Raw genomic sequence first — 10,614 nt, 5'->3', positions numbered from 1 at the left:
GAGGGCTGTGTTGTTTTGCTGCTACTTGGAGCTCAGGTCAATTAATTTAAGATTTCCAAAAGCTTTTTCAGTTTGTTTTTTTATTTCCCTTTGTACAGGAGATTGTTGGTTTTGTTTTGTTTGAGGTTTGGGTTTTTTTGTTGGGTTTTTTTGGGGTTTTTTTTTTTTTTTTTGGTTGGTTTTGTTTTGTTTTGTTTTTTTTTTTTTTGACCAGCTAGACTCTGAAATCAGAATATTTCTTTGAGCTTTTTCTAAATCAGGTTTCTCTGGCAAAAATCCAGCTATGAGCAAACTTTCAGCCACTGCTGAAAACAAGAGGGCAACAAACAAGAGAAGAGAATCAACACACAGAGTGACCTGGAAAGAAAATTATATGTCTGCATGTAACAGAAAGAAAGTCCCCAGTAATAAGTGTAAATTCCTAACACTTCTGCCAAGAGAATGCTGAATGACAGGGTGCAGCAAAGCAGATGCACACCTCCTGTTGAAGGAAGCTCAGTTTCATATTGTTGCCAATAGTCACTCTTATTTTGCTTAACTATTTTTATGACAACTCCAGTGTATGTTAGAAAGTATTGAGAAAAAGGTTGTGACACTGGAAAGAAAAACAGAATCCATGAAAGATCTGAGGTACAGATTGTGATGATACAGTATTTGAAAAATCAGTAAATTCATGCATTCCTGTTCATATTTGCCATGTAGTTTCAGCAAGAGATAATATTCTTCCCACACAATGTTCAAACTGTTCATTAGTGGATCTTGCAGCAACTGCTGTTTTGCAGCCAAGGAATGACTGCACTTTAGTGGCAGGCAAAGGATCCCAATAGCTCCCAAAGTGCTGGGGCATTTTGCTATGTGGAGTTTAAAGTATATAAAGAAATATGTTTAATTTATTATCTTTTACACAGATGCATGCTTTACGGGAAAAGCTTGATACAACTAATGCAAATTTCACTTTAAGACTCACACAGGAATTTTTTAAGGTCAATTTGTAGTCTGTATATTTCAAAGAACCCCTTATTACTGCCAAACAGCGAATGGCAGCAGAACAGCTGGTATGAATGGCACCCTTCTCCCCATATTCCCATGTTATAACTTTTCTAGACTGATAGGTGAGTTGCCAAAGGATTCCATGTTCTGCTTATTGTTTGCTGTGCTGATACACTGGCACATGCAGAGGTTATTTTTCATGTGTCTTCAGAAATGTTACAAGACCAGATTGGTTTTGTAAGTAGAAGAGATTACCTAAGTGATGGAGGATTCCTGTCTCCTATGCATACAAAAATAAAAAGGGAGGGCAGGAGAGAGAGAACAAAGCATTGTGTACCAGATAAAGGAGCAGGAAACCTAAATTAATTTGTGAAAGCAATAACATTTTTGTCAGTTATTCCTCCTTACTGAAAGATGGAACCTCACTGACTGAAGGATGCTCAGGTCAGCTTTCAATTGCCAGCAGATAAATTGGCATAGGGCTTACAAAATCCAAAATCACGTCCCTTTCACTTCCTCTGTTGTTTACCAGGACTGCACTCAGCCTAGAGTATAGGAATTGTCATAAATTATCAATTTAGCAATCTGTTCAGATCAGAATCCTCTCTAATTGTAGTCTAAGAGGGCAGTGACATAATTTGGTACTTTTTTCCCTGCTTTAAATCTCCAGTTAATCTCTTGAGAGATTCGCTACTTCTCTGGAGCACATGCTTTAAAATCTCTCTGAAATCTGACATAAATAATGCCAAAGCTGGGCAATCTTGCTATAACATAACTGACCAAACCCTCTTCAATCTTTTTAAGGTATTGGCATCAGTAGCTTCCTGTGACAGTATGTTCTGTGCTCAGCAAAAGTGCTTATTTTTATCAGATGCTTCCTTTTGTGGAATTCTCTGCTGTTTAATTTAATTTCTCACTCAGTTATGCAGTAGCTTCCAGCCCATTGCCAGGGCCCTGAGTGCACTCTTAAACCTGGGTGCCCTGATCAGCCCTGGAGCCCTCAGTTCCTGCCCATGAGGAGGCAACAGCACTGGTCTCCAACTCCCCACATCTCTATCCATGGGTTCTATTGAGCTGATCCCTGTGCCTAGGGAGCTACTCCATGCCTGGAGCTTGAGCTGCCCTGCATCCCCCACTGCTCTGATCCCTGGAAAGGGATGTCCTGCCACCTCCAGAACCCAGAGAGCTGCAAGTTCTTATGGCTCCCCAACACATGCTCCCTGCGAATCATCACAAAATTTCTCTTTTCCTTCCCCTCCCCAAATATTTGTAATGAATTCACAGAGAAGCCTACTATGAGTAAGAGCTGGGCCCCGCCAGCTGGCAGCTCCCTCTGCTGCCTGCTGCCCTGAGAGGGACATTCCCTGTGGCCACTCTGCCAAGCAGGGCCAGTGCCCTCAGCACCTCTGGGCTCCAGGGGCTCCCTTCAGACCTTCAGCAGCACTTCCCCGAAACCATTCCTTCCCTTCACAAGTGATGAAAATGCCTCTGGATTAGGCAAGCAGTTACAGGGACCTGATGGCCACCCAGAACCTCCTGCCACACTCAGGAGGCACAGTCCAAAGCTTCAACTGAAAACCCAGGAAGCCATTTCATAGGTTCTCTAAATCAGTTATAAATGAGCATGTGGAGCTCTGAACACCATGATCTGCCATCACCCCAAAGATGACAGATGCCATGCCTCCAGCCTTACCTCCTCCTGGGTGCCATCGGAGAGCTCCTGAGCTGGCAGCAGGACCCGGCTCCCTGCACACCCGGCATCATCAGGGCACCACAGCAGCGCTGAGGGAAGGGGATGCCGGGCATGGCGGTGATGGGAGCAGCACCAGGGCTGTCAGGGAGCAGCACCAGGGCTGTGAGGGGAGCAGCACCAGGGCTGTCAGGGAGCAGCACCAGGGCTCTGAGGGGAGCAGCACCAGGGCTCTGAGGGGAGCAGCACCAGGGCTGTGAAAAGAGCAGCACCAGGGCTCTGAGGGGAGCAGCACCAGGGCTGTGAGGGGAGCAGCACCAGGGCTCTGAGGGGAGCAGCACCAGGGCTGTGAAAAGAGCAGCACCAGGGCTCTGAGGGGAGCAGCACCAGGGCTGTGAGGGGAGCAGCACCAGGGCTGTGAGGGGAGCAGCACCAGGGCTGTCAGGGGAGCAGCACCAGGGCTGTGATGGGAGCAGCACCAGGGCTCTGAGGGGAGCAGCACCAGGGCTGTGAGGGGAGCAGCACCAGGGCTCTGAGGGGAGCAGCACCAGGGCTGTCAGGGAGCAGCACCAGGGCTGTGAGGGGAGCAGCACCAGGGCTGTGAAAAGAGCACCACCAGGGCTCTGAGGGGAGCAGCACCAGGGCTGTGAGGGGAGCAGCACCAGGGCTGTGAGGGGAGCAGCACCAGGGCTGTCAGGGGAGCAGCACCAGGGCTGTGATGGGAGCAGCACCAGGGCTGTGAGGGGAGCAGCACCAGGGCTCTGAGGGGAGCAGCACCAGGGCTGTCAGGGAGCAGCACCAGGGCTGTCAGGGGAGCAGCACCAGGGCTCTGAGGGGAGCAGCACCAGGGTCTTGGCTGGACAGTGCTGCCCCTCAGGTGACTCCTCCTGAGGGGCGACTCCTCTTGCTGTGAGGCATCTCCAGCCAGGTCTACTCATCCTGTCTGTGGGCCAGAACAGACAACAGTATCTCTACATCCACCCCTTCAACATTTAGTAATTTAGCCATGTGTTGGCTGTGATGCCTGAGGACCTGGGAGAATGCTGGGATTGTCCTTCATGTAGAAGAGGCGCACGGCTTTTGCTCTCCAAAGCCCAGGTATGGTCTCAAATGGCAGCACATCACATCTTCACTGAAAGTTTATGTGGGGCAGAATGGTAAAAATTGATTTATTTTATTCAGTGAACAGACCCACAGAGAGGGGGAGATTTTCATGTCACAAGATGTGTGAATCCAGCCCTTCCCAATCATCACTACAGCCATAGCTATAAGCTCATCCTTAGTCTTTGGCAACAGCTCTTTAGCTAAATGTGTTGTCTCTGGTCTAATCCACTACATTGTGCTCTGTGCCGAGGTTGTCAGCTCATTGTAACAACTCTGGTTCAAGTTTTGTTCTCTTTTCAAATAACAGTGAAACAAATTAATCTGTGAGCTATGGATTAATAGCTGGCATGGATTTGGGCCAAAGTACTTGAATGCATTAATGAAATTTCACTTCATCCCTGGTGTCTTTTCCTCAAGAATAATTTAAATTTTCAGTTCAATTCTTTCATCTCAGTTGTGTTTCACTTACTTGTAAATACACATAATACATCCTGATTTTGTTTGCATGTTGTTTGTCTTTCTCGAGAAAATAGATAAATAATTAATTGGTGAATAAGAGGCAAACTGGTGTTGGAGTTATGCCAGATCTAACCTTGGGTCTTGTCTGTTTCCTTATTGTCTTTGAGGGAAAGAGAAATGAAACAAAGAAACAAGAACATTTAAAGTATGTGATAAATTACTAGCTGTAAAGAAGGGCATTAAGGAAAACTTCCTTTCCAAGAGCATCTTTGGTTTATTTGATACAGTACTGTTGTCAGGTGTATTTGGGTTGTTTTGAATGGAGAATGATAAACAAATATTGTTTGTATGATAATTAAATGCATCTGACTACAACTACCAGTCAGGATCAAGTTCAGAAATTTCAGCAGCAGAAGCACAAATTCCTAAACTAAAGGAGGAACTCCTTCATCTAGAAATGAGTAACAGGCTATTACAGTCTCTGCAGCCAGCTGTAGAAAGGAAACATTCAGTACACTGCAATTATGCCATGCATCATAACCTCTACAGTTATGTGCAGAGTAAATGTAGATTGATCATTATTAACTTCCAATTTTTCCGAAGGATCAGCCTAAGTACCTCACTCAAAAGAAAATAAACTCATTAGAAGATGTTGAAATATGAAAAAAAAAAAACCTCCAGGTTTCTTTTTTCCCTTAAGTAGGTCTCCTCTACTGTGTCATTGTGGATCCTTGGTTAGTGCTGCCTGGAAAATGGGCAGTTAAGGAGACCTTCAGGCTATACAGAATAGCCTGAAATGGCAGGAAAAAAAGATATTTTGATTCCTAAACATAGCTAACTGCTCTGCCTCCTGGGAACTGTAGTCCAGGTATTGCAAAATTATGTTTTTCATTGTAGGTTAGGTTCCCTGTAATAAATAAGTAGATCAACATGCCCTCCTCTTCCACTTTATTTATACAGGGAAATGGTGCATCACAGCAGTCCACAACACAACAAAGGGATAACACAGCCTAAAAAGAACAGTGTAAGGCAATCAAAGTAAATATATGAAAGACATAGTAATGTTACAAAATTGTAATAGTAGGGTTATTATCACTGCTTCAGCTGCATTTTTCTGCAGAGAACAAGCACCATTGACCAGAAGCATTTTTAATTAAAACAGTTCTATCAAAAGCTCAGCTCTTCACCTAAACCAGACTAGAACTGTACAGTTTTTGGTCAGATTTCCTGTTGACAAATTGAACAGACACTGCTGCTGCCTGCTTGTTTCTCAGCCCCCTGTGAATCAGATTAAATGACAGGGGCTGCTCCCTCCAATTCTCATACATGAATTGCAGTGCTGAGATGCCTTTATGATCATGATCATGCCTTCTAGCAGAGATTGCTTGCTCCAAAACCTTAATGGAAACAACTCTCTTAGAGAGAAAATAAGCAATTTTTTCCTCAGAAAAAGTCTGTAGGAGAAAACAGCCTTCTCTAGATTCTGGCACAGTATGTCATCATTTAGCAGACATACAGAAAAAGGCATGCCTGACTCTTTTCTGACACATAAATCCCATCTTCAATAGGCATTCTGAAGGGAGTGGGGCTTTGCAGGGGGCTGTTTTTTTCTGGAGAATTCAGTGGAACCCAGTATATTGTGTTAGCTGTCCCAGAAACTGGCATTTTACTGAAAATGAAGCAACAACAATGAATCAAATCTACTCGAAATGGCAATGTGCTAGGAAAAATAAATGTAATCCAGTAATGATAATGTTAGCCTGTAGTTTTACAGACTTCAGTGTCCTGGTATACCACAGATTTCCTACATCCATCTTTTAAACCTGTAACTTCTTAGGGATTAGCACCTTCTGATGCTGGTTTTATCAATAACAGAAACACTTTCAAATTGTTCTTGGTCTAAAATTAGAATGTACAATAGTCTTTTTATAAGTTTAGATTAGTGCAATGGTCTTAGATTGTAGATTCCTGAATCACTATTTTTTGTTGGGTTGTTTTTGTTTTTTGTTGTTTTTTTTTTTTTTAGTTTGATAGGATGAATTACTCTAAAGTGTGTTCAGGTCCAGTTTAAAAAATTTAGACACTATTCGGGGTTTTGAATGCAGGGATCTCAGCGTGCTTAATGTCCCAGCAACAAGACCTGATATCCTGGATGATACCCTTACTTTAAAAAAAGCTAAAAACAGAAAGATACAGAAGAAATAGATAGAAGAGAAAAAAGATCCAGTAGAAAGGGCCACAGGACAGGCACTGATCTCTCCTCTCTGGTGATTGGTGACAGGAACTGAGGATATGGCAGGAAACTGTGTCCAGGAAGATTTTGGTTGGATGTCACAAAAAAGTTCTTCACCTGGAAGGTGACTGGGCACTGGAACAGCTCCCCAGGGCAGTGGTGACAGCACCAATCCTGGCAGAGCTCAAGAAGTGATTGGACAATGTTCTCAGGGGCATGGTGTGACTCTTGGGATGTCCTGTGTAGGGCCAGAAGTTGAATTTGATAATCCTTGTAGGTCCTTTCAGCTCAGGATACTCCATGATCCAATGATTCAGTGAGCAGGAACTCAGTGCTTGTTTGGGTTTAGGCCAAAGCTGGCAAAAGTCATGAGTCACCAAGGGCTTCCTCCAGACCTGCTCTGCTCCAGCAGTGTCCTGGTGTAATTCAGCACACAGGTGATGCAGGAAGTAGTCATTAAAAAATGTCTCACTTTCCTTTCAGTACCCTCTTAATTCTTCTTCAGTCTTGTTTTTTTAATGGCCCTTCTGAAGGTTTGAATAGCTGATCCCTCTATTAGAAGAAAACAGATGTGAGGTTAATGCAGCACATTCCTTTCTAGTTGTGTTTCCCTTTTCCTTACCACAAATGATTTTAGCAGTACAATTAGGCTTTTCTGTTTGGATTAGTCCAAGCCTTTTCCTGCTTTTTATAGAAAAATCATTGTTACCTTAAGCAACTTAGCATATTGGGCGTATGAAATAGTCACAATCATCTTTTTAATCTATATTTGTATAGCAACTAATGAAATAGGGCCATGCTCCATGCTGATGTCTCTGCAGAGCTATAACAATGTAAATAATTAATAATAACTGTTGTTCAACACTTAAATAGGAGTCTGCTGTTTGTAAACAAAGAACATTTATTTTCCCCTGCATTTCTTATTGCATAAACCATAAAATTACTCCAAAGGAAGGAAGCTATCTTACTCATACACTTGGTGAAATTCCTCAGAACTCCACAACACGTCAAAAGTGAAAAGTCAAAAGGATTTTAAAAATTATTTTATTTTTTTTTACTAGCAGTGTGGGCAAATAAGTGTGATGTTTATGTTAACAAATTTGTCTGTCAAAATGCAATTATAAATCAAATAGGCCTTGTGGTAGTATCGTCAACATGATAAGAGAAAAACAATGAACAGATTTGAAAATAAGGATATGTAAAAGGGCATCTTCCTACAGTACGTAAATCCAATTACAAAAGCAGAACTGTATCAGAAGTCAGCTGTGCTTTTTACACAAAACATGTCTTAAGAAAGGAACATGAATTGACAATGCAGGAAAATTAAGTTATTTTGTTGAGTCTCAATATGTATCTTGCATGCATTGTCGTATTTAAGTATTAACGGGAAAAAGCCAAAAGGTTTTGATTAGAGCTGTGGGTTTGTAATTCCAGAAGATTTGTGAATCATGATTTTCCATTGCATAAGGCATATCATCCCTCTTGCGGTACAAACACTGAGTGTTTTGATTCATGTCATCCAAATATATCTATGTTCTTTATCACAGAATTACATTATATCTATGTGCCAATTAAAGAAAAGGTCCTTGCCCTTAAAATCCTCCTGTAAGTACACAATATTAAAAACAAGTTCCTTCCCACTTAAAAGTTTCGCATTTATGCATACATAACCAATCAGATACTAATGTGACAGGGAAAGGCACAAACTCAAGGTAAGGAAGGTGGAGGATAAGGTGGTAAGGAGGAATTCATAGATGACACTGAGTTGAATATCTCCATTTCTGTCTTTTTCTGACCATGTCAAGACTGAATCAAGAGGAAAAGGAAAATAAATATTACTATTACTACTTGCAACACACCAGTGTGAAGGTCTAATCAGATGAGAATGCTATGGTGCAAGATGTTATCTAGAGAAAAGGCATGTCTTCCAAAGACATGACAGCAGAATAAAAGTGCTTATACCTTAGAGCTCTTGTCTTGAATGCTGCTAGAAGAACGTAAGTGTTTTGTAATTCTTCATTTAGGCAAATTCACTGAATCCCTCATTGCTCATGCTCTCCTCAGAGCAAGCTTTAAGCATAACCTACTCAAGAAAATACTTGGTGTCCCTTTTCCCTTTACTTCTGGAGACTTTGCATACCTAGTCCATCAAACCCTCACCTACACAGAGGAGCTTCAGCCCAGCTGCAGTGACAGTAACTCCCTGGTACTTACAGCACTAAAGTACATGGAGCCCTTTCCCATGGGGCTCAGAAGCCATATGCAAAGTGAGATAAAAGCTTACACATGGGAATTCACAGAGGAATGGATCTTTTGCCAGTGACAGGCAGAAGCTTTTGGGTACTTGGCCTCTTAAGGAGTATTTTGACTGTGAACAGTGTGTCCAGCTGACTGACCATAGGGCCTGAAAATCTGGCAACAGGATTGGCCCAGGAATTTGACAAAAATGAGTAATGTAGTTATCTTTTCACTAACACAGTAAGACTCCATTTCTAATGGTGAGTAGTAGTACCTTGCACTTTCTGTCTTTCCACAGTAACATCACAGACATATGTCCTGTCATTGTCTCCCCTGTGAGATGCCCAGATGTACTGCTTTCATAAACTTGGAGAACTATGGTGCACTTCAAATCTGCAGCATTTTTCACTGTCAGCCTGTATTTCTCAGATCCCATTCACTGCATTGCCTTGCAGTTTTAGTGCTACCCTTTGCTGCTTGTCATTGACAAGAGCCTTCAGCAGGTGCTCACTTTTCCAGCTAGGTAACTGACAAAAGTGAAAAATCCCTGCCCCTTTCAGCTAAGTTCCTTCTGCAGCATGTGTGGGGATATAAGCTTGAGGTGACCCCAGCAGCCTCAGCTAAGCCTTATTCTATTGTTTTATACTAGTTCAGCTGGACAATGCCTTTGTGGAGACTCGGTGCTGTCCTCCTCTTATATTTCACAGACTTCAGTGGCTGTTTTATGATGATGCTATCCTTTCTCTTATTGTTTTTATGTATATTGCTTTTTTTTCTGAGTCACTGCCAAGACACGACTTGTTTAAAAAATAAACCAAAGCCAGATCCTGGTTTATGTCACCCTAATAACCTCAACTCCGTGGTTTTGTCTCTAGGGTGTACAGTTCATGACATCAAGACACTTAATAAAATTGAACTGGGTTTGATGGCTCATGGATTTTGCTCCAAAACCCCTAAAATTAACAACTTTCCACTGACTAAAATTGTCTTCAGATTCATACTTTGAGTTATCTGGGAGTCACTTGGTAAGGTCTTATAGTTCCTGTGGAAAGAAAAATGCATTAGGTCTTGTAGCAGATTTCACCAGCAGTTTTCCAAACACTTTGCTTGCAAGGAAAAGTATCATTATCTCAGTTTTATAGGTCCTTAACACATTTTTGCATAGGTTTGACAGAATGTTTTTGAACATATTCTTGTCTTGTCACTGCTCGTTTCCTCTAAAACGGTTTTCTTAGATAAACAGGCATCTGTTAATATTTGACCATACTTTTTTCCCCACAATCCCTTTTCTTTTTCAGTGTACAGGGTAGAGCGTGCTCAGTAGGTGCATAGGTTTTCATATTTTAACTTCCATGATCCATGTGTGCCTCTTGCCTCCCTCCTTGTATGCTTCTCAGACTTCCCTTTGATGCGAGCTATACCTCTGTATTTTTTTTATAATTTAAGAGCTCAAGAGCTTCATGCCTGTGATAAGTTTGTCTTTCCATTATATAGTAGAACAAAACAGGATGTCTTTCTACTTCATAGATAGGGAATATATGGTTGAGTTTCCTATTTTGAGTGTACAGTTTAGCAGTCAAAGATCTATTTCAGAATAGTCAGCTGTACAGAGCATTAAGTACTCATCACACTGCTCCTATTCAATTCAGTTTCTCTTACGAGTCCTCAGCATTTCTGCAAATCTGTTCAGATACCAAGCTGGATACTCAGAAACAGAGATATGAACATTTAGAGATAATGTGGGGAAATTTTCATTTAAGCAATTTGCCCAATGTTACAGAGGTCACATTGCATTAACGATAAGACCATCTTTTTCCTTTCAGTTATCTCCTGTCTTTAATTATACGTCTCCCAACTATTGCAACAAACAGCTTAGGCAATCTGTGAGGAAAAAATAATT

Source organism: Lonchura striata, chromosome 7, assembly GCF_050655825.1.
Source record: "Lonchura striata isolate lonStrDom1 chromosome 7, ASM5065582v1, whole genome shotgun sequence".
Taxonomy (NCBI): Eukaryota; Metazoa; Chordata; class Aves; order Passeriformes; family Estrildidae; genus Lonchura; species Lonchura striata.
The sequence above is the reverse complement of the archived record's forward strand: the minus strand, read 5'-3'. Positions refer to the sequence as shown.